The sequence below is a fragment of the Peromyscus maniculatus genome, chromosome 13 (assembly GCF_049852395.1).
Source record: "Peromyscus maniculatus bairdii isolate BWxNUB_F1_BW_parent chromosome 13, HU_Pman_BW_mat_3.1, whole genome shotgun sequence".
In the NCBI taxonomy this organism is placed as follows: domain Eukaryota; kingdom Metazoa; phylum Chordata; class Mammalia; order Rodentia; family Cricetidae; genus Peromyscus; species Peromyscus maniculatus.
This window is the reverse complement of record NC_134864.1, coordinates 41,593,333-41,617,643: the sequence shown is the minus strand read 5'-3', so window position 1 is coordinate 41,617,643 and position 24,311 is coordinate 41,593,333.

Below are 24,311 nucleotides of genomic sequence, written 5' to 3'. Positions count from 1 at the left end.
CTAGGAGGAGACGATTGGCATTCACTTTTGATCTCCTGTCTTCTCTGAATTCTACCAAGAGCATGTGTCCACCAACATAGATGTGTGTGCACACACAATACACAGAAAACAGCCTTCCCTTGGTACGTTTTTTGCTTTTTCATGATTTCATTTATCCACAGTCAACTATGACATGAAACCGTTAAGTAGAGGATCTTTAGACATAAACAGTCCTTTAATATTAAATTGTGCATTGCTCCGAGTGTTGTGCAGTCCATCTTTTTGTTCCCTCTGGATTGAGACACGAGTCATCCCTTTATTCCCAATATCTGCACTGTACATGGTACCAGCTGCCCTGCAGCCACTTAACGGGGCTATCAAATCACTGCCGCAGCATTGCTGTGTTCAAAGAATCCTTACGGTCAGGGGGTGCAAGAGAAGGGGTGGCAGCAATTTAGTTGTACCAGAGAGCATCCAGGAGTGCCAGGGGGAGGCTCTCGGTGCTAGAGAGGGCTTGGCACTAAGTGTGCTTTCAGGCACTCACTCAAGGTCTTGGAATGAGCTTCCCACGAATAAGGAGGACGATTACAAGAGGTGCTTTTAAAAGAGTCCCATTTGGGGGCTATTTAACTGAGCTTTCAAAGGTTCTAAATTGACCCTCACATCATTACACCTCTTTCTTCTGTGTATTCACATAATAATTGGGGTGTTAGGTATTCTGTATCCCAATGCTCATGATTACATGTGTAAAGATGACTCAAATAAATACAGGGCTCTTGGAATTTCAAGTTACTAAATGCTTCGGAGAAACTCTGACAAAGAGAAAAGCTTAAGCGAGTTATTGATAAATTGAGTTTGAAGCCTTGACTTTTCCTTTGTTCCTTCTTTCCCAGGAATTAAATAAATGTTCAGAGAAAGAAGTTAAATGTAGATCACATAAAAGAGGGAAATATGAAGACTAGGAGAATCCAAACTTCAGTTTAGGCTTTAAATTAGTGAGCATAAACTATAGTTTTCTTTTTTTCTGATCTATACGTGTGTGATTTAGGGGGCACAGGTTTAGAGATCAAAGGACAAACTTCAGGGTCTTTCCTCACCTCTCATCTTATTTGAGACAGGGCCTTTTGTTATTCACTGTTACCTAGCCTGTGAGCCTCCCAGGATTCTTCTCTCTTCCTACATCCTGTCTTATTATATCATACCTGTAAAGCACGTAGACATTGGGGACTTGAACTCAGGTCTTCGTGTTTCTGTGACAAGAGCTTTACCTATGGGCTCATCTCTCCAGCCCACAAACCACGGTTTGATTAGCACTCAGGTGAGAGAGGAAATGAACGTACACCAGAATTTCCCAGCACCCTGTCAAACTTTTTGCTTTGACACAGAGTTTGTTCATTCTGACCCCCACCCCATGAGCCCATTATGATCTGAAATGTGGAGAAGAGAAGCTAATAATTCTCAACTCTAAAATGAACTCGGACATACATGTTTCCTTTGAGGCTTCCCACTAGGGATAGTCAAAGATCTTGTCTTGTCTTTGTGGATGAGTCAGGTGGACTTCTGATTTCTGGCCTGGCTGGTCCCCACACTGTCTAGACAGGCCATTCCTCCTGAACAGCAGCAGGAGCTGTTGGGCTACCCAGTGTGGCATCAGCACATTTCCATGGGGGTGTATACATAGAGTTACAGATTTCCACACCACTGAGATACTGGGTCATAGGATCCACGGATCAGAGAGCAGGATTTTCAAGGTTGGGATGGGCTTGTGGTTTCTAGAATCATGGGGGCTAGCAGAATATGGGATTAAAAAACGTGTCTACAGTACTTATATTCTGTTACCTCCCCAAATTACCCTTAATGTAATGACCAAAAATTAATTCAGAGTCAAGTATACAATGAATCCAAAGAGGTTTTGGCAGTGTTCATAATGTATCACTCAACTTCACTTCCGTCCAACTTCTTAACGTGTGACATATGCACTCTGGCCTGCACATGCCATCTCGTCACACGACTCTAATGAATGCCACCTGACACACAACAGCTCAGATCTGAGACTCTTGAATGTTATGAATTGCAGTGCTTTTACTCTATACATTTTTCATCTTAGAAATACAATGACCTAATTATTGAAGACAGATTTTTCTTTTAGTATTTTCCTACTAATAGTTTCACTCTCCAGCATGTATCAAATCAGCATATCTTTGGGTTGGATTGGGTCAGAATATTTTGTTTTTAAAGTTGCCAACTTGTTCCATAAACATTTATGAAGTTTATGCTCTCTGGGGATTAAGATAGAATTTTCAATAAATTAAAAGAATGACCCTAAACACACTTCTGCCATTTTATAATATGTATTTATGTGAAGCAACACTCTTGGCATTGACACTCATAAAATCAAAGTATCAATGAACTCTGAAAAATGCTGAAGATGTTCTACCTCCTACTATATCAAGTATTCGTCACAGATTTAATTACTTATTTAAAGATAAGTATATCTTTTTAGTAATCAAATTTGTTTTCTCCTTTAATAAGTGGTAAAATCATATGCACAACAAAGATTTATAATTTGTATTATAAACAAATGTTTGATTTATATATGTCATTTTACTTATAGTAATAATTATTATTTTGTGTGTATGTATGTATGTATGATGTTTATATGAGTACATCTGTGTGCCTATATGGAAATTAGAGGATAACTTTTGAGAGCCAGTTCTTGCCTTCCACTGTGGGTTCTGGGGATTAAATTTAAGTCATCAAGTCTGGTCAATACATCTTTACCCACTAAGCTGTGTTTCTAGTCCCTATATCCATATTTTTTATGCCTGCAGAGGTGACGTCATATAAAAAATTCTTGGGTAAAAAGGTTAGTCAAGTGAAAAAATTCAAGAAGACCTGCCTGTATTGCAATAGCTGAAATGATTTCTTTCTCCCTGAGATACGAAAACTAAGGGTCTCTATACTGCCAGGCACATCAAGCCTTTGCTTATTATATATATAGAAACTGGCTCAAGTCTGCCAGAAGTAGCTTTCTAAACAAGAGTTGGCCATCTTGAGCCTGTGGGAAGAAAAGCACAAAAAAAAAAAAAAAAAAAAAAAAAAACAGCATTTGAAGGGCCCACCAAAGGGACATGGGGCTTCTGCATAGAACCCTGGTGGTTTTTGCTATGTAGATATATGAAAGTCACAATACAGACCGAGAGGCTGCAGGAGACAGGTGGCTGATTCAGTCAGTAGATGTTTCAGAAGCTCAGGGCAGGGAAATATCAGTAAAACCAAGAAAGAGTCAGAAAACTTCTCATAGGAAGAGCTGTGCATAAAGCTCAATGGTAGATCACTTGACTCACTTGCAAAAAGCCCTAGTTTTGATCCAAGTAAACACACACACACACACACACACACACACACACACACACACACACACACACACACCACACCACACACACATGCGCATGCATGCATGCACACACACGCACACACTTCATACATTTCTCCTGGGAGGTATATGTTTCTCCTAGGAGGTAGAGCTTCACAAGTGGACCGGGATCTTAGACTAGAAAACTTGTCAACAGGAAAGATGGTGACAATTTCACAAGGCTGCGTTGAAGAGAGAGACTTACATTAGAAGCTGTCCTGCTTGGCTTTCACTGTACAGGAATCATAAGAAGAGGGAGCCCCAGCTGTACTGCCTACATCACATTGGCCGGTGGACAGTGTCTTGAGTGCTCTCTATGTATAGGAAAGCTATCTGAGAAAGCCAGCAGGCAACTTTTCTCCATGGTTTCTGCCTCTGTTTCAGTGGAGTTCCTGTTCTGACTTTCCTCAATGATGGGTTGCAATCTTCGGGTGTTATAGGAGAGAAACCTTTTCTACTGCAAGTTGCTTTTGGCTGTAGCTGAAGTTTTCTTGTGTCCTGCCCAGTCTGCAGCCGCTCAGACCCAAGTAAACACACAGAGGCTTATATTAATTAAAACTGCTCTGCCATTAGCTCAGGCTTACTACTGACTAGCTCTTGCACTTAAACCCAGCCCATTTCTGTTAATCAGTGTGTTGCCATTTTTTTACATGGCTTTACCTGTGTGCCATTACATGCTGCTCCCTGGACGGCGGGCTGGCGTCTCCTGACTCAGCCTTTCTCCACCCAGAATTCTCCTCGTCTGCTTGTCCAGCCTATACTTCCTGCCTGGCTACTGGCCTATCAGTGTTTTATTCATCAACCAATCAGAGCAACACATATTCACAGCACAGAAAACAAAAACATCCCACAGCATTTGGCTGTGGTATTCATCACAGTAACAGAAAAACAAACCTGGACAGAAACCAAGACACCATGTATCAGGGGAATTTATTAGACTGGCTTACAGGATGAGGTCTGAGGAGTTCTTCAATGGCTGCCTTACACTGAGAATCCAGTAGTTGTTCAGTCTAGAAGGCTGGATGTCTCAGTGGTTCCAATCAGGTGCTGGAGTGCTGAAGGATTCCCAGAGAGGTGCTGGTCTGCAGTCTACATTGGAAACCTGAAGAAGTTGCTCTAGTATCAGAGAAGGAATGCTACAGTAGTCGGCTGGAGGAACTGTCAGCCAGAGTGAAGGCAAGTTGGCAAAAGACACTTTCCTTTTTCCCTGGCCTTTCATCTGGGCTGCCAATACAAGGTGCCACCCAGATTTAGGATGGGTATCCTGCTACAAATAATCTAAGAAAATCCCTCCTAGGAGGGCCCGGCAGCTTGGGGTTTTAGTTGGCTCCAGACATAGTCAAGTTGAAAAACAAGGTTAGCTATCGCTGTGTCTGACTGAGGCAGTTCGTCACACAGCAGTCCCAGGAAGAACACACAGTGAGACAGCTATATGTTCCAGTTAGGGGCCGAGCTTGCCTTTACCAGCTGCAGATGAACCTCAGACGGTGTCCTGTGTCTGGGCTCTTCATGGAAGAGGCAATAACTTGGTTTCTTTTCTGGTAACTGTGCAGCTGGTGGCAGGAAGACAGACAGACAGTGACTGTGTCATGACAGAGCTTCTGGAAGGATTGTACGCATTTCTTTTCCCAGCCCCTTCAGTCTCGCACCCCTTGCCATTTTGATTTCCACTTACACAACTAGATACATCTAGCTTGAACCATTCACATCTCTACTAGACCCAGCCTAGGGCTGTGCATGCAGTGTCTGTCTATACACAACTGATTTTCCGGGATGTTCTCAACTGTAAATTGTTGGTTTGGAAAGTGCGGTCATGGTGGCCTTGTTTCACACTATCAAAAAGCTTTTGTCCCGCCTCAAGGAACCCGCTGGGGTAGCAGCTGGAGCTGTCTTGTCTCATCCTGTGACTTGGTGTTTTCAGAGTCGACAGGTGCAGCTACCATCGAGGTATGGACAAAGTGTTCTTCATCTTCCTGGCAGGTGAATGAAGGAGGGATGGAAAGAGATCAAGGAAGTGTGTGATGGGGGCGGCATCAACTTGGAAAATCTGGACCATTCAGCTCTGTATGAGGGCTGGGTGGGACCACTTTGGGGGAGAATGGGCATGCTCCTTTGTCAGGAAGCACTGGGGGAGACCCGGAGAGGCAGAGAGCAAGCATGTTCCTACCAACACTCATGCAAGAAGAGAAGAACCCACTGTGACTACTCCAAACCCCGTTTGCCCAGGGTGGATGGGTTCAGGTCTAGGCCCTACATTTATTCTTGGATGGGTTGACTATTGGATGTAGAACAACACAAGGGATGGAAGACCGTGGAAGACACTTCCAAAAGTGGATGGAGAAACACAAAAGGGGCAAGACACGCGGAAGGACAGGGGGCAAGAACGGGGCTGAAGAAGACATGAGGGACGATGGAGGAGGAAGACCTAATGCAGGAGCAAGGAGAAGAAAATATCTTTTCGTGGCATGGTGGTGGTGGGGGGCAGGTGTGTGTGTGACAGCGGTGTGGTGTCGGGGTTCACATACCTTACAGCTTTCCAGGAGCTGACTGAGCTGCCGGGAAACAGATCTTGGGGAGAAGTGGAGCTGCCGCTGTGGTACAGAGATATTGCCAGCTGGGGAGAAAGGTGCTCTGAAGCCTTCTTGCCTCCAGAAGCCTGGCCTACTAGCCCCGCTTGACCTGAGAGGAAGGCTCATCTCCTCTCTGCAGTGGCCTGGCTTCTCTCTCCCTGCGTTGCCCCCCCCCCCCCCCCCAGATTCTCAGAACTCACTCCCATCGGATTCCAGGAAATGGCTGGTGCAACTTGGTAACCAAATCCCCTGAATCCCTTTGTATATCTTTCTGGTTGCCTGCCCCCTGGGTTGGTGTCCTTAAAGGCTGTGTCTGGTTACCTAGTAGAAACCTGGCAAGCCAGGCTGGCCCCTGTAGGTCCTACCCTGTAGGCTTAGCTCCTTACAAGGGCTGCTCCAATGGGCCATCCCCCCTCTTCCTGACCCAAGTCTCTCTTGGAGGAGCTCAGCAGGCCTGGGCTTTCCCCTGCAGAGGATCCTCCCCTGGCCTTGGCTTCTCCTCTTGCCCAGGTTTCTCCTCTTGCCCAGGTTTCTCCACACGCTGAGGGATTCCAGGCTCTGGAACTTGCATTTTCAATGTTCCCAGGGAAATCTTTGAATTCTAACCCAGGCTGCAGGCTGTGGTTTCCTGTATTGTATCTCCTCTGTCTAGATACTTCCTCTTCTCTGTGGGGAATTCTTCTGACCACATCTCATTTTATCAGAGAGCAGAATGCATTACCTCAGGGAATCAACAGAGTTTCTCCGGTAAAGTAGCAGCACTTGGTCTTGTGGCAAAGGCTTGTAAATGGGGAAGTATGGATATGGTGGTGACTTGGGATGGGGAGCCTGAGTCAGGAGGATCACAGGTTTGAAGCCTGCCTGGGCAACTTAGTGAGACCCCGCGCCAAAATAAAAAGTAAAAAGAGGTGTGAGAAGCTACTCAGTCGATAAAGTACTTGCTTTATAAACACGAAGACTTGATTTTGATCCCCAGCACCCACAAAATTAGCCAGACCTGGTGATACGTGCTTATAATATTGTCCCTGGGGAGTAGAGACAGGATGATGTCTGGGGAATCACAGTCAGCCAATCTAACCTAATTGGTGAGCTCCAGGCCAATGAGAGACCATGTCTCATAGGTGGTAGAGGACATTCCTGAGGATGATGCCCACCATTGTCCTCTGGTCTCCCCATACACATGTATATATGTATAAACCCACCTTTACACACACACATGTGCCTGCATGTACACAAACGGGCACACACACATGCACAAATGCATGCATTTAAAAAAATACAAGTGTGTGGGAGACATAGCTTGAGACAGGACACTTGCTTAGCACGTGAGAGGCCTTAGTATTAAAAACTGACCGAACACCTTAGTCCAGGTAACTAGAATTCTGCTTCGGTCTTACAAAAAACAGAGGGGCAAAGAGAAGTAGAAAGTAGGGGAAGTTAACAGAGAGTAAAGTCTTTGTCCAGGTACTTGAGTTTCTGATATGAATAGGTTGAAGCTTTGGGACTTCCTTATAGTACAACCAAGGAGAGCAGAGTGCAGGCGGTCTCACGCCTCAGAGCTGTTCCACCCTTGACTATAGGGAGAGGGACAGCTGCCCCTCATGTGCTAAAGTCTGTTTTCCTAGCAGGCGTGGGGGTGGGGGAGGACCTGAGGAGCAGCTAAGGGGCCAGCTATGCGCAGATGGACGTGCTAAGTTTGGATGAAGGCTATGACAGCGGGTGCCGGCGTGCCTGGGCCAACAAGCATGCGCGTCACAGAGAAACCCGTCAGACTTGCCGATCTTCATCCCTCTCTGACGTGGAGATATGCAGATCATCTAGGGCCCAGCCAGAGCTGCAAGAGCACAGCCTAAGTTTGTGGGTGCAGCACATAGGAGAGCCAGCACCCCGTCTTGACTGAAACCACTTGGAACTTACAAAGGGGCTCTTGAGAGAACTTGATTCCCCCCCACCTCTCCACAAATGGCAGGGTTTCTTACGTCTTCTTTTCACTAGCCACATCCGTCACCCCTGTGGGGCTGCAGCCTTATCAGCTGCACCCTGATAAAGAGTCAATTGGCCTAATCAGTCTGCCTGGACAGCCTGGCTCCAGGGAAGTTTGCCGATGGTGCCGTGGGGCCCCATCTACCACGTCTCTTCTCCAGAAACAACCGGTACTTGGTTGGGCTCGCTCCTTCCTAATCAACCACGAGCAAGTGTACTCTCAAGAGAGATAAGGGGTGCCTTTGCAGGGCTTCTGTGAAAATCACAATAGCAAGGTCATCTGTCCTTGTGCTGGGTCGTGGGCAGCTGCTGGAGGAAGAAGGTGGACCACGACAAGCCGGGAATATGGCCCATCAAAACAATATGTCTTTGCATCTCTCAGTGGTACTGGGAGCTAGCTGACATGCCACAATGTGCCAGCTTATCTGCCACGGTTGAAGATTCTTCCTGTCTTTTCGTACCGCCTGCTTGTTGCTATAAGGTAAAGAGATAGAGCAGGGTCCCCTCCTTGCAGAAGTGGAAATAGGAACATTCTGAGAGCTCTTCAGAGCACTTGTTGATTTTTCTCCTGGCCTGTGCTGAAGTCCTTGGCATGGGCTGGGACCCACAGCTCTGCCCTGGTATTGTGGCAGGAACCAGAGCTTATGCCCAGGAATGTTGCCTGCCAGGGAGGTCGACTTATGTCCCTCCCAGGCTCAGCCTGTGTGGCATGAAGGATCAGTCAAAGGGATTTGTTAGCCTCGGGAAAATGGTCATCATTCAGGGCTGGATCAAAATGAGTCAAGTCCGCCGTGAAGGAAACCAAGGAGGAGAGCCAAAGAGCAGAGAGAGGCGCCCTACTTTTATTTCTGTGGCTGAGATTTAATATCCTGACCAAGCGCAACTCGGGGTGGAGGTGGGGGTGGGGGGTGGGAGGTGGGGGGGTAGGCTTTACTTCAGTTTATAATTCCAGGTTATAGCCCATCCCCACGGTAACAGGGTTTGCAGTCACAGGCAGGAGCAGAGAGCAAAGGGTGACACACGCTTATTGCTCACTTACCCTTTTCCTTTTTATCCAGTCCGGGGACTCCGAGCCCAGGAAACGGTGCCAGGAATTGTAGGTGGCTCTTCCCACCTCAATCAACATAATCGAGATAATCCCCCACAGAGTCTAGATGGTGATTCTAGATTGTGTCAAACTGACAAATAAAACTAACCACCACAAAGAGTGTCATTAGTTCCTGAGCTTTGGGGCAGCCGCCCTGGGGTGAGAAGGGGTTGGGCTGGGACAGGGGATGATGGGATTGCGAGGAGGTGCATCTAGACCTTGAGGAGGCTGACACAGGGCTTGTCTGGACGCCTTTGCTCGGCTTCTTTCCTGACTATGGCTCCTTTTCTCTCTCTCTCTCTCTCTCTCTCTCTCTCTCTCTCTCTCTCTCTCTCTCTCTGAGTCTCGTCTTCCACCTGCCTGCCTGCCTGCTCCAGAATTCAGGGAAGGGAGCATCCCTAACTACCAAAGTCACAGTGAAGACCGACGATGACGATGACGACGACGACGACGACGACTATTATTGGTTAAAAAGAAGGGGTTGTGTAAATTGTTTTCCTTGTAAAGTATTGGGTGAATCTCCCTCTACATGTCTTCAGCGTAGAGCAGAGACACAGGAAGAGGACACAGGATGTAGGAAGAGGACAAGAGTCTCCTTTGGGGACCCAAGAGGCCACCTGTGGAAAATGACACGGAATCATTTGGGAAACTTAATCATTTCTATAGTTATTAAGTGATCGTGGCGTGTGTATCACACTATGAGCTCTCTGGAGGCTCCAGTACTCCCCTCGGGGTCTGCAAAGAACAAGTGGCTGAGGGTGTGTTTATTCGGTAGGCCTCTCATTCATGACTCCACAGCCCAGGGGTCTCTTCCGTTCTTAGAAAGACTGAGGCAGCCAGCAGGATGCTCTCTCTCTCTCTCTCTCTCTCTCTCTCTCTCTCTCTCTCTCTCTCTCTCTCTCCTGTCTTTCTCTGTCTCTGTCTCTTTCTCTCTCTGTCTCTATCTCTGTCTCTCCTCTGTCTCTGTCTCTCTCTCTCTCTCTCTCTCTCTGTGTGTGTGTGTGTGTGTGTGTGTGCGCGCGTGTGCGCGCGCGCTGGGGTGAGTAAGTCTGTGGCTACAGGGGCATTTGGGAAGGACAAAGAAACATTAGCTCAGGCCACAGGAGCAGCTGTTTTCTGGACAGCCTCCCTTTCTTCTAATATTCCCCATTTGGGTCTCCATGATGGAAGGGGTGTCTGTTTACACAGCTGGCTGCAGGGACCATCAGGCCCTCGGGTCTTCACCTGAGATTGGCCCCCACTCCCTCCCCCTAGCCAACAAGTTTAGCAAGTCCTGCAGCCCTGTTAGTGAGGCCTCCCCAGGAGCATATCCAGGGTCCTGAGAGAAGTGTTGTGTGAAAGGCTGGTTGTTCCTTGCTCAGCCTGCCTTGCCTGTCTTTGTCAATCACCTGGCTAACATCCCTAGGGATTAAGAGCTTCCTTCCTTTGAAGTAAAGTCTACTGGGGGTTGGGGGGGACGGACGGACACCTTGTTTACTGTGTATCGAATCTCTTCCTTTGTAATATTTTTTATATTTTCCATAAGCGTAGAGACTTTCTTTATCTTAGAATAGTATCTTGCATACAGAGGACAGTTGATAGCTGTTGAGCAAAAGGATCTATCTCTGTGGGGCCTGGATGTTAGAGCAGACAGCCTTCTGCCCTGCTTTTTTGCTCACGGTCCTGCCAGGCAGGCCCTCCGTGACCTCTACCCCTCTGCTCCGTGGCTACTTCTTCCCTCCGATCTCTAATTCACTTTGCTATGGAGTGCTTTTGGCCACCCACCACTTGTCACCATCCATCCTTGGACCCACTCCCTCTGGACACCTGTTCCTCCTTGATCGGATCCTGCTTGCTTGGCTATCTTCTCAGGGTGAATTAAGGAGAGCAGGCTCCATCCCGGGAGCAGAGGGATGGCTGACTGGCCAGGCTGTGATGGTGCCGCCGCTGCTGAATCCATGTAGCTTGACAAGCACAGACCTGGCTCTCGGGGGTTCACTGCTCATTCGTGGGGGGAGCGGGGCAGGCAGGGGGCAGCTCATTCGAATACTAGAGTCACGTTCTGTTTCGTCCCAGGAGTTCCGTTTGGCTTGTACCTGCTAAAATGTCAGGGGGATTGCAGGCAGGTTATAAATTAGCCCTTGGTCAAATTGTGGGTGAACTACAACCCTGGACTCCCTACAGATACACGTTTGGCAAAAAATAGCAAACAGTGTGAGAAGCAATTGGCTCCATGGAGGTTACAATGAAGACTCTAATCAATCTTATCTCATTTATATTTTATGACTTGTAATACATTTTCACCATAAATCCTTATATCAGCAAAACTATTTTGTGTATGCTTTTTTTTTTCTTTCTGGAGAACTGACTGTTACCCACTACTCTCTTGTTTCATACCCTGGTCTGGACCATTCTGAGTTCAAGTGCTTTCTTTGAAGAGAACCAGGTGCTGTATATTCAAAGGGATATTCGGGGTCCAATGGGATTTAAAAAATTCATACTAGTTGGTAAGCCAGGCTTCAGAAATGAAATTAGAGGATAATACCAGGAGGTTTGAAGACCCACTCACAACCATAAATGTGACGATAGCTACATGAGAACTGGACTGGGGTCCCTGGCATAAGCCACACCCACATACACACATCCTCCATGCTCTTCCTGTTTGCAACATACCCAGTTCTCTACTCTGATTCTCAGGGTTCCAGAGATACTCTTGGCTTCCTTCCATGCCTTTCTGAAGAGAGACAGGGAGGAAAGAGCAGAAGGGACTTCCATAGATGATATGAGTGTTGCCTTGCAGGGCATTCTGGGGCAGTGCTGCCCAGCTGGCCTCCTAGCCTTTCAGATACCCTTCAGTCATGCTCTGATACATGCGTCCAAATAAATCATTTCACAGCAGAAAAGGGCTTGGATGATTCCAAGTCCAGTGTAACCAGATCTGGTTTGGAGGGACAGAGAGAAGCCATTTCTGAGAGAGCAGGAAGGGCAGGTCCTAGAGCAGACTGCTAGTGTTTTAGAAGATGCTCCAGAGGCATGTCCCATGGGGATCATCAATGTCTTCTCTAAGGGCCACCCGCCACCTGCTTCTCTCTCAACTGTCTTTTGGAGCCATTGATTCTGGGGAGTTGAATGTATCTACACATTCAGCCATCTAGTTCTTGGTAGGTTGCTAGACCTGTAGTGACCGGCATGGATATGACAACCACTGAGGTCAAACTGATGTGCTAGGTCACATACATATGGGACTAGGAGGCCTGCTATGAATTACCTATTAACTGGCTGGAGGCCTAAGAAGCACATTATTTTCTGTATCTAAAGCTAGGAAGATGGATCAGTGGCTACTCGCTGCACAAACTTGAGGACCAGACTTTGGATCCCTAGTACCCATGTAAAAGCTGAGCATGATGGTATGCACTTATATCCACAGTGCTAGGAGGCAGAGACAGGAGGATCTTAGAGCGTGTGAGTTCCAGCTTCAGAGAAAGAGAGAGACCATGTCTCAAGATAATAATAAGGGAGAAGAGCAATTGAGGAAGACATTCCAATGTTAGCCTCTGGCTCCCATATTTGCTATGTGCACACACACACACTCACAAAATAGAGAGAGAGGGGAGGAGAAAAAGGGAGGAGAGTGAGAGATCCCTACCTATTGAGCTTGAGGTTGTTCTTGTAAGGTCCTGTTTTCCAAGCGATCTTTCAGATGTGTTCCGACTTACTCTCATGGTGTCAAAGAATCACAAAATCACAAATGCTTTTTCTTTTCTTGGGAGCTCTCTTTCTGGTCTTGCTACAATTGCTTTATTTGAGCCATGGGGTCCAAGGGCAGGGCTCTCCATAATCTCCTTTAGTAACCTATGTTATAGAATAATCTTTTTGTACACTGTGAAGACGTGTTTTTGCCAAGGTGCCTTCTTATTGGTTTAATAAAAGGCTAAATGGCCAATAGCTAGGCATGTAGAGGTTAGGAGGGACTTGTGGACAAAAAGAGAGCTCAAGAGAAAAAAAGTCACCAGCCAGACGTGGAAGAAGCAGGAGATGAGCATGCCATGTTAAAAAAGGTAATTCCACATAGTAGAAAGTAGATAAGAAATATGGGTTAATTTAAGATGTAAGAGCTAATTAGCAACACGCCCAAGCTATCAGCCAAACATTTATAATTAATAATAAGTCTCTGTGTGGTTATTTGGGAGCCAGTGGCCCCAAAGAAAAATCTTGCCTACAAACCTATCCCCCTGTTTTCAACCCATGTTCCCTATCATGAAGACAGAGTGCAAATTCACAGTCCAACCCCCTTTCATTATGATTACAGCACATTCCCTGTCACAAACTAAAGAGCCAGAGCCCAGGGTAGCTTGCTGCTGCTCATGTGAGACTTTTACTCTTTCTTTTCCCACTTCTGGATTTGGGAAATACAAAAGGTTCATTGGTTCTTAACCTGAGATTGCAGCTTGTATTGGTAATGGGGTGACAGTATGTGGTGGCTGGACCAGCTATGTAGGTGAGGCTCATCAAGTATCTCAGATAAGGTGGTAGAGCAGTGGTTCTCAAACCTTCCTAGTGCTGTAACCCTTTAATACAGTTCCTTGTGTTGTGGTGACCCCCCAACCATAGCATTATTTTCACTGTTACTTCATAACTGTAATTTTGTTACTGTTATGAATCATAAATATCTGTGTTTTCCAATGGTCATTGGAGGCCCCTGTGAAAGGGTTGTTTGACTCCCAAAGGGGTCACTGCAGTGGAGCCTGGATCCAGAGTCTGAAGACAAAGGAGGTGACCAGAACAGCCCCGGAGGCCCGGGTTAGACACTAAGTGTCTATCATCCTCTTACCAATGTATGGAATCCAGGCCACTGCTCTCCAGCCAGGAGCCACAGGAAACACACTTTTCCAGTTACTCTCATTCTCGGCAGCTTGCTGGGTGAGGATTGTGGCCAAAGAGAGGTGAGGAGCCAGCAGGTGAATGGTGCCCCCGACGGACACTTACCTCACCCAGCTGGCATCAGGGCTGACTCACAGGACAGGGTCTCATATCACTGCTGCCTCCTATGACCCCCTTGGCAGTCTCCCTTCTGAGTATAGGCTGGGCCAAGCTGGGCCAAGCTGGGCTGTGCTTACATCATGGAACGTGGTTGTGCCTAGTGTGTAGAGGATGGCAAAGTCCAAAAATAAACACCATTGACCGATAACGTACAAACTGGAGGTTGGGTGGAAAATGAGAAGGTGCCATGATGGCAAATGTTGCTACTGCCATTGAGGGACAAAGAAGAGGCAGAGGTCACTTGGGGACTTTTCTTCCTCTAGCCGTTATCTTGTCCATGGAAGCTCTCTCCCATCTCTTTCTATACTTGATGGTAATGCCACCAGATGAGCATATTATCCTGTGCAGCGTCCAAATCATGTTCCCGCTGAGCACTGTGCTAGGAATCATCTGAGAGCTTGGGAGGGGACTGTCAACACCCCTTCACATGCTCAGACACCAAGGTCTAGGGGCCTGGCAGAGTCTCATCTTGTAAGAGGAAGAGCTAGTTCAGAACTGTTGTCTTGTGATATCAAAACAAGAGCTTTTTTGATGTGTTATATGTAACCGGACTTCACCAGGCAAGCCCCCATTGCTCAGGTTAACACTGTGTAGGTCTTAGAAGCCAAACTGTGATGGTTTTCCTAGGAACAGGCATTGTGGATAGGCAGAAAGGGTTCCCTTTTGAGTGAGTGGTATGGTAGGCTTAGCTAGTAAAAATATGGATGCTGAGTTAAATTTGAATTTAGAAAAACAGCAGCGAACTGTTTTATAGTATAAGTGATCTCAAATACAGAATAAGCTTATACCAATAGACCTTCAATTCAAATGGAATCGAGTGTCCCTTGTTTTGTCTGGTCGTGCTGTTTTGATGGCCCTTACAATCCTAACATGTAGCCATTATTTTAATTGCTCCTAAAGCTATCCCTATTAGAACATTAGATTCACCAGCTGGGGGGTTTGCTCTAGAAATCAAGATTGAAAGGCAGTTTTCAGGGTGGATTTGAATTTAACTGTAACTAGGGCGTGGGTGGGGCTGGTTGGCTCCTTGGATCTTTCCAGCTTGCTCTACAGCTCTTGGATGCTTCGTTCTGTTTGATTTTGTCTTGTTCCATTTCCCGCCTTTATCTGTGTTTTTCACCCCCTTTGTGCTCCTGAATCTGTTTCCTTTCCGTTAGCTGCTCTTCAGGTTCACTGAGCTTCTCCTCAGCTGTGCTGAGTCTGTAGATGAGTCAGCCCCTGGTTTTCAGCGGCAAAGACCAGGTTCCCAGGGACGAAAAAGAACTTGTCATGTGAGGAGGGACTGACTACTCACGAGATTTTCCTGTGGTATGATGAACCTTCCTTAGACAGAAGGTGTCAGAACAGTGATCTCTAGTTGTAGCTTCAAGAAGGGTCTGGAGGGGAGGAAGGCAATACGCTAAGTGGGCCAGGCCTTTTTTAGCCAATGGATTTCTTTTCCAGTGATTAGGTTGGGAAGGGGTTTACTCGACTTTACTCCAGGGGTATCAAAGCAGATCCCACCTGGAGAAAAGCTAAGCTTTGAGTCGTCAAGGATAAATAGGGAATGAGAGACTTTGGAAAGAGAAAGTCTCTACCCTTAGGAAAGAATTTTTATCCTCTGACAATACAGAAGGGTTGGCCATACTGGCTGAGTCCTCCGAACACATCGCTTTGTCAAGTTCCAGAGTGGGTTCAAGAAGAGAACATATGAGATAGATCCTGGATTGTCAAGACCATAAACACCAGGTCTTTACTGAGTGTCTACCAGGGCTAAGGCTCCGAGGCTGCCTCTGGGGGGTACCATGTTAACTAGGACGCCGTCCCTGAATTATGAATGTACTAGTCAAGAAATACCTGTCGGGCTTTAACTAGTACATTTCCCCCTGTCACTCGAGTTTGAGTTGAGCTGAATTTGTGTGTGTGTGTGTGTGTGTGTGTGTGTGTGTGTGTGTGTGTGTGTGTGTAGGTCCCAGCAAGGATCTGGAGCCACCCCTTCCCTTCCATGCTGTATGGCTGATGCCTGGAAAAGACCGCTAGTCAGTGAGGTTTATGCAACAGAGGATTGAAGAAAGGGAAAGTTCGCTGGCCATCTTTTAGCTGCCACAGAATAAACATGTGACCTGAAAAGAACTCTAGAATTCTTCTCAAACCTTCTGCTTTTTTGTTCAATTTTTTTTTTTTTTTTTTTTTTTTTTTGTTCATCAATCTTGGAAGTATTTTATAAAACTAGGAGGCAGAGTGGCCTCAGGCTGTAAGTCTTCAGAGCAGCGCATCTGTGATTCCTTTTCACAGTATCCAGGGTAGCAGAGCTAAACGTGCTTTTCTGGCTGATTGATTAATGAAGCCCTAAGCCCAGGGAGGCTGTGGTCCAGAGGCACATTCCTCTGTGCTCAGCACTTTCCTCTCTACACCAGTTGCCTGAGGCAGAAGACTGGTGAGTTCCTGGAAACCCTGAAGGACAAAGACCAGGGACTGGCAAAATGATGGCTACGTGGGGATGTATTTACATGATGGAGAAAGCGGTGACTTTACATTGAAGCAAATTCATTTACACAGCATTGCATTCTGAAGCACAGCTTTTTCAGAAAGCAAGTGTAATTTTAAACACCCAAACAAACCATAAAATCCAGCAGCGCCTCTCGGGTTCTGTTCAGTCTCTCTGGAGGGCCTATTTGAGTTGTTGGAAAAGCCTTTTGCAGCTTTTAGGTCAAAGGTTTGGGGTTTCAGGTGCTGGGTTCACCAAGAAACTTGACCCTAGGACTTGGAAACTAAACAGACTGGCCTTTGTCCTGGGGGAGAGAGACAGAGAGGGCTGGGGGGAGGAAGACAGGGAGAGATGAGAGAGAGAGAGAGGGGGGGGGAGGGATGGAGGGAGAGGGATAGAGGGAGAGGGATGGAGGGAGAGGGATGGAGGGAGAGGGATGGAGGGAGAGGGAGAGGGATGGAGGGAGAGGGATGGAGGGAGAGGGATGGAGGGAGAGGGAGAGGAATAGAGGGAGAGGGATGGAGGGAGAGCGATGGAGGGAGAGGGATGGAGAGAGAGGGGTGGAGGGAGAGGGATGGAGGGAGAGGGATGGTCATATGGGAACTAGGACAGAGGGTCCTAGAGAAAGAGAAAGAAGGAAGAAGAGGAGGCAGAAGGGGAATAAGAGCTAATTGATTACTAGGTTTAATCAGCTATGTATTCTTCTGTGTTTATTTACCGCTAACAAAAGGCTAAGATACACTACTGTGTCTTGTTGCTGTGGATACAGATTCTGACCCTGTAAGGTGGAGCCTTAATAGCCAAAAGGGTCCAGATGTTGGAGTTGGTTTAGGGGTGAAATGGCATGTGCTGGTTTAAAAATACTGAGTGACACCAAATAGGAGGCATCCAGTAGTCAGTGTGCCAACTGTTCTCAGAGCCCAACCTCACAAACCTGATTGCTTAGTGAAATTTTCTCTAGGACACATTATTTCCGTGTGTGTGTGTGTGTGTGTGTGTGTGTGTGTGTGTGTGTGTGTGTGTGGTGTATGTGTCTGTGTGTGGTATGTGTGGTGTGTGTGTGTAGTCCTGTGTTCACATCTGTATGCAGGTGTGCCAGAGGACGACATAGGGTGTCACCCTCAGGAACACCACCTTCTTCGAGACAAGGTCACTCATTGACCTGGAGCTCACCAGTTAGGCTGGCTGACCCACGGGTCCCAGAGCTCTTCCTGTCTCTGCCTCCCTCCCTAGCTCTGGGATTAGAAGCATATGTCATCATGCCTGGCTTTTTCTTTTATATGTGAGTTCTGGGGACCAAATATAGGTCATGCTTATGAGGTACGCGCTTTTACCAATGAAACCATCTCCTCAGCCCTCATTTTGACATTTTTTTTTTTTTTTTGGTTTTGGTTTTGGTTTTTTGAGACAGGGTTTCTCTGTGTAGCTTTGCGCCTTTTCCTGGATCTCACTCTGTAGCCCAGGCTGGCCTCGAACTCACAGAGATCCACCTGGCTTTGCCTCCCGAGTGCTGGGATTAAAGGCGTGCGCCGCCGCCACCACCACCCGGCTCATTTTGACATTTTAAATTCAACATGTCCCCAGAGTACTCCTCTTGGATGGCTTCCATTCTCTGGACACGGCACCACCCTGTGCCCAAGCCCAGGTACCTCCAGACTCCTCGCTCTAGCTCTCTGTCCATTTCCTACTCACCCACTCCGAGTCCTTTGATTTCACCTCGAAAGTCTCGTGGATCTTTACCTTCTTGCTTCTGTATGTAAGCCCTAGCTCACACAGCCGTCATGGCCCATCTGGCCTCCTACAACAGGTTCTCTTCTCTTCAGTGTCTCCCCTTGCCCTCAGGAGGACAGCTGAATTTCTAACGATCTCCTGCCCTCCCTCGCTTACTGTTACCATCTTTCTCATTCGCTCAGTCTGAGACACATGGATGTTTTTCTGCTCATCCTCCTTGCTGCTTTCCTTCATCTGCAACGGCTGCCCGTTTTACGAAAAAAAAGCCATGTGGTCAATCCAGTTAGATAAACGGATTAGCTTCCGGTATGGACTATGGAAATGGCGGCCCAGGAGGTAGTCTCTTCTGAGAGCTGTGTGACTAGGCTAGAGTGTCAGCTCTGTTATAGAGATGGATGTAGAGAGGGACAATAAACTCCCAGCATACTTCAGCCTCTGGGCATTCAGTGTGGCAGGGCAAAGATCAGTCTTTGGGGACTGTGAGACTGCCTTCATCTCCATATCACTCCTTATGCGAAGACCCGTCAGTCCCACCTCAATAAAAGAAACCTAGCCGGGTGTTGGTGGCGCACGCCTTTAATCCCAGCACTCGGGAGGCGGAGGCAGGCGGATCTCTGTGAGTTCGAGGCCAGCCTGGGCTACCAAGTGAGCTCCAGGAAAGGCGCAAAGCTACACAGAGAAACCCTGTCTCGAAAAACCAAAAAAAAAAAAAAAAAAAAAAAAAAAAAAAAAAAAAGAAACCTGACAAAGGAGAGTTTAAATGGGAAGCAAGATAGTCCTGACCTCCACTTTACAAGAATCCCCAGGAGGGAGTGAAGCATTATCATAAAGGGGTCCCAGAGAAGTAGCAGATGTGGACTATTCCTGTATGCTGTGTGAAAATGTATTGCTGCGATTGGTATAATAAAAAGCTGTACGGCCAATAGCTAGACAGGAGGTATAGGCGGGACTTCCAGGTGGAGCGAGAACTCTGGGAAGAAGGAAGGCCGAGTGGCCAGCCAGACACAGAGGAAGCCTTGTGAGTGGTATGGAGAGATGAGACAATGAACCACGTGCTAGAACATAGATTAGAAAGTATAGGTTCATTTAAGTTATAAGAACTAGTTAGGAACAAGCCTAAGCTAAGGCCGAGCATTCATAATTAATAATAAGTCTCCATGTCATTAGTTGTGAGCTGGCAGTACTAACGAGGAAGTTTGTCTACAGGTAGCTGGAGGACAGGGAGGTAAGCTGAAGTTCCCCAGGCAATGTGGAAGGAAGAGCCCAGAAACAGGATCGAATCTAGGCTCCAGAGCCAATGTAATACCAAGAGAGGCTTATTGACAAGACACTCTCTAAGGGATTCTTCTCCTGGACTGAATTTGTTAGTACACAAAGGAAATCAACAGGAAGTTGGTAGCAGGAACTACTCTATGGTGATATTATGTTCCCCAATATATTGTGCACTCTAATAAACCTATCTGGGGTCAGAGAACAGAGCAGCCACTAGATAGACATAGAGACCAGAAAATGGTGGCACTCACACCTTTAATCCTAGCATTCTGAAGGCAAAGATCCATCCGGATCTCTGTGAATTCAAAGCCACACTGGAAACAGCCAGGCATGGTGACACACACCTTTAATGCCAGGAAGCAATGGCAGGAAGCAGAAAGGTATTTAAGGCATGAGGAACAGAAACTAGGACCTGGTTAAGCTTTAAGGCTTTTGAGTAGCAGTTCAGCTGAGATCCATTTGCATGAGGACTCAGAGGTTTCCAGTCTGAGGAAGCAGGATCAGCTGAGGAATTGGCAAGGTGAGGTAGCTGTGGCTTGTTCTGCTTCTCTGATCTTCCAGCATTCACCCCAATACCTGGCTTCAGGTTTGTTTTTATTAATAAGCCCTTTTAAGATTCATGCTACACTACTCTTCATCAATTATATGCTTGTGTCTTACCTGCATTTGCGTGAGACAGACGAGTTACAAAGAATTTCTTAATGCAGTTTCTTGGTGTCAAAACTTGGTACATTGTTGGGAATGTTGATGCACCTAAGCCATGGAACCTGAGATCAGAAGAGCTGGGGTTCAGAGAGATAAAGACCCCAGTGAGAGGGGGTGTGGTCTACAAAGGTAGGACTAGAGACAGGCACTTCCAAAGGCCATTGGCACTTAGAGGATTTGGAAGGTGGCCAGTCTGATGGATCAAGCTAAACCAAAGTTAAAAATTCAACAGGTTCATTTCACAGATGGGAAGGAGGCCTAGCAGAGAGTGATTTGCTCAAAGCCAAGTATCAGAGTCTATCACAGAGATGTCATTAGGAGTCAATGGCTTACCCTAGCCTTCACCACTGCACAATGGCCTCACTGGTGCTTAATGCACTAAAGTTCTATGAACCAACTGTATGAGACAGATGGGAGAATTTTGAACAATTTTAGTGTTTTGTTTTCTCTTTCTCCTTTTTTCTTTTCTCTCTCTCCCTTTCTTCCTTCCTTCCTTCCTTCCTTCCTTCCTTCCTTCCTTCCTTCCTTCCTTCCTTCCTTCCTTCCTTCCTTTCTTTCTTTCTTTCTTTCTTTCTTTCTTTCTTTCTTTCTTTCTTTCTTTCAGACAGTGTCTCATGTACAGAATGGCATTCCTGAATCCACTAAATTAGCAGTTCTCCACCTTCCTATGCTGTGACCTTTTAATACAGTTCATGTTGTGATGACCCCAACCATAACATTTTTGTTGCTACTTCATAATTGTAATCTTGCTACTGCTATAAATCTTAATGTAAATATCTAATGTGCAGGGTATCTGATACAGAACCCCTGTGAAATGGTTGTGTGACCTTCCCCCCAAAGGGTCATGACGCATTGGTTGAGAAGCACTACACTAAACAGAGGAAGACCACAAACTCTGATCCTCTTGTCTTTACCTTTCTTGTGCTAGGATTCTAGGTGCACACCACCAAACCCAGCTAGAAGCTTTAGTTTTCAGTGTTATGCAATAGTAATCTATTAATAGAAGTTGTTCAAAAATTATATGTATATATATATATATATTTGTAAACGATGACATGTAACGCATTTTCTAGGCAGCTAGTGTATTCTGTTCTCTAACACCTACCACACATTACTTTATTAAGGTCTTACTCTTAGATGGGTTTGCCTTGTGGCAAGGAAGCATAGATCCATTTCTATAAGGAATGCCCTGCCTGTGATCTATTGGGCCAACTTTAGGGGCAACTGCTGCATCCTTTTCTGTAGTTGTCTGTTGATTGGAAAAGGCAACAAGACCAGCAGCAGTATTCTCCTGATGTCTCCTGTCTTAGTGTGATTTCTGTCATGAAAAGACTATAACTAAACCAAAAGCAACTTGTGGAGGAAAGGATTGATTCGGCTTGCCAGTCAGGTCTATCACTGAGGGAATCCGAAGCAGAAGGGCAAGTTAGGAACCTGGAGGCAGGAACTGAAGCAGACCATGAAGGGATATGAAGGGATGCTGCTGCTCTCTGGCTTGCTCTCCATGGCTTTGCTCAACTTGCTTTTTTTTTTTTTTAAATACAACTCAGGACTTCCTGCCTCATGGGAGGGGCCATCTACAGTGGGCTGGGCTGTCCCCACATCAATCACTAATTGTGGGAAATTCTCTGTATTCAAATGATGACAGTACTTACCCTACTTTGAACTTCTTGGTCTGAAATATGTTTTCTGTCGCTAAATTTGGAAAACTGTCAGCCATCTTTACTTCAAATATTTTCTCTGCTCTTTTTTTTTTTTTCTTGTCTGGTATTTTTCTTATATGTATGTGGCGTCTTCTATAACCATCCCACTGTTTTAGGGGATTCTGTTGCATCTTTTTCATTCTTGGTTTTTTTTTTTTCTCTTTGTAATTCAGTTTTAGCAGATTCTACTGGCATTGGTTCAGGTTCACTAAGTCTTTCTTCAGCAGTATCTAGCCTGCTAAGTCCATCAAAGGCATTTTTCTTTTTGTTGCTCTGGTTTTGGTTTTTAACATCCTTTAAATCCTGTATCACAGTCTCCGCTTCTCTCCTTATACTGCCAAATTCTTGCACGTTGTCCACCTTTCATATGCCAATCATGGTTATTTTATATTCTTGGACTAATAAAGACAATATCAGTCATATCTGAGTCTGGTTCTGATGGTTGCATCATCTCTTTAGAGTTTTGCTTGACTTTTTGGCATGACTTGGATTTCCACTGAAAGCCTGACACAATGTATTTGGTAAGAGGATTTGAGGTATCTTTGGGCTGGGCTTTCTGTACTATTTTCTATAACTGTGATGTTCAAGGCTAAATTTTCCTCTAGCATCCTTATTTTTATCCCCTCTGACTTTAGGCTTTCCCAGAAACTCTTCAGATGGAGCCTCTAACTTGCATTGCCTTTATGTGTAATCCTGTCATCCAGGAGCCCTGTAAACACGGTCTTAAAACCTAAGAAGCTGGGCAAAACTCTCTGGTCTTTTGACAGGGTCTCGGTCTTCCTGAGTTAGATATTTCCTCTGATTGGTACTTGGTGAAACCAGCCTGCCATGCTCTAGTAAAATAGTTTCTCTCGCAGACAGAACTTGTTGGTGAGCTTATTTCACAAGGTCACTTTCTCCAGTTTCTTGCTTCCCAGAGAGGAGTTGCCTTCAACCTTCACAGGGAGAGTCTAGCTAGAGGTGAGGGAAAATTCAAGCAAACGTGGGTGCTTCCTGAGACCAGGCCAGTCAGGGGTTTTGTCTCTCAAACAAATCTACACCTGTCCAGTGATTTTCCAACTATATTCAATCCATCCTTACTGAAACGGGCCCTAGCTGTGGGTGTTTGAGTTGTTGATGTTTAGTTTGCTCTTTTTTTTCTTTCTTGCAAGGATGGAAATGTTTACTTAATATACTCAACTGCAAACTAGAAGCCAATATGGCCTCTTCTTTTTTTCTAAAAGTTTGAAGGTTTTCTTTCTGTCATCCCCTTAGATGGCCTTTCACGAGACCCTGGGGTCAGCACCCTGCACCTTGCAGATCAGTGTTCCAGGCCAGATATTCTCAACTGGAGTAGAGACTCAGGAGTCAAAGGCAAAGACAAAGATAGAAACACACAAAAAGATGTTCAGGCCCCACCAGTATCAATTAAACCAGGATCTTGGAAAAAGCGTTCCTACTTTGCATTATCTACCTAGGTAATTATAATGTGCTTCCAGAGTAGAGAACCTCTCTTCTTCCAGATCTAGATGCTAGAATAGTCCCTTCTTGCCAACACCAGGGGTAGACCAGCATCTCACTGATCGGCTACCCACAATTCCAGAGGAAACTAACCAACAGAATAGACCCACTATTCCTGCTCCTAGCCTAAAGCCACAGCTCAGGGAAGGCAGTGTAGGGCTGCTTCATGATTCTGGCCTGGTGTTTACATCCTATAGAATATTCTATCCTTGAGCTTGGGATGGACACAGGGTTGCTTCTAGGAAACAGAATATGGCAGATACATTGCAATCTATATCAGTTGATTTTGTGTTATTCTGAAGGGCAAGTGACCTACTTGATCCCCAGTCATATAAAAGATGTTCCCAATGATCACTCCTCCAGGAAAATATCCAATTCTGAAGGACCAAGACCCACTCAGAAGGCCCAGAGAGTGTTTACTGTCTCCTGGCATTTTGAGACCACACAAAAGCAAATAAATACCTTATGTGTGTCTCCTGAACAAAGGCCTCAGCTAATCTGTAGGCAGACTTCTAATCCACAGAAACTGTGAGACAATGAATACGAACTATTTAAAATTTAGCTTAGTTCACATTTGCAGTTGGTCATTTAGTGACAGAGAAACTAATACAGGTATTTTGGCATAATGGAAAACCATCTTTGTGGTTAGATGCACATGGGCTTATTTCCTATCTCTACTAGTAACTGAAGCATTTCTGATGAATTATTTAGGATCACTGGGCTTCAGCTTTCTCATAAATAGAACAGAAAAAAATATTCTTGCCTCACTTGAATGGAAAGGGAATTGTGAGGCATGGAGATATGTGCACATGTTCAATGCTGGAAGCTCTCATGGGCTCAGAGTTATTATTCTTTTCTTTTACTATTTTTTATTTTCTGA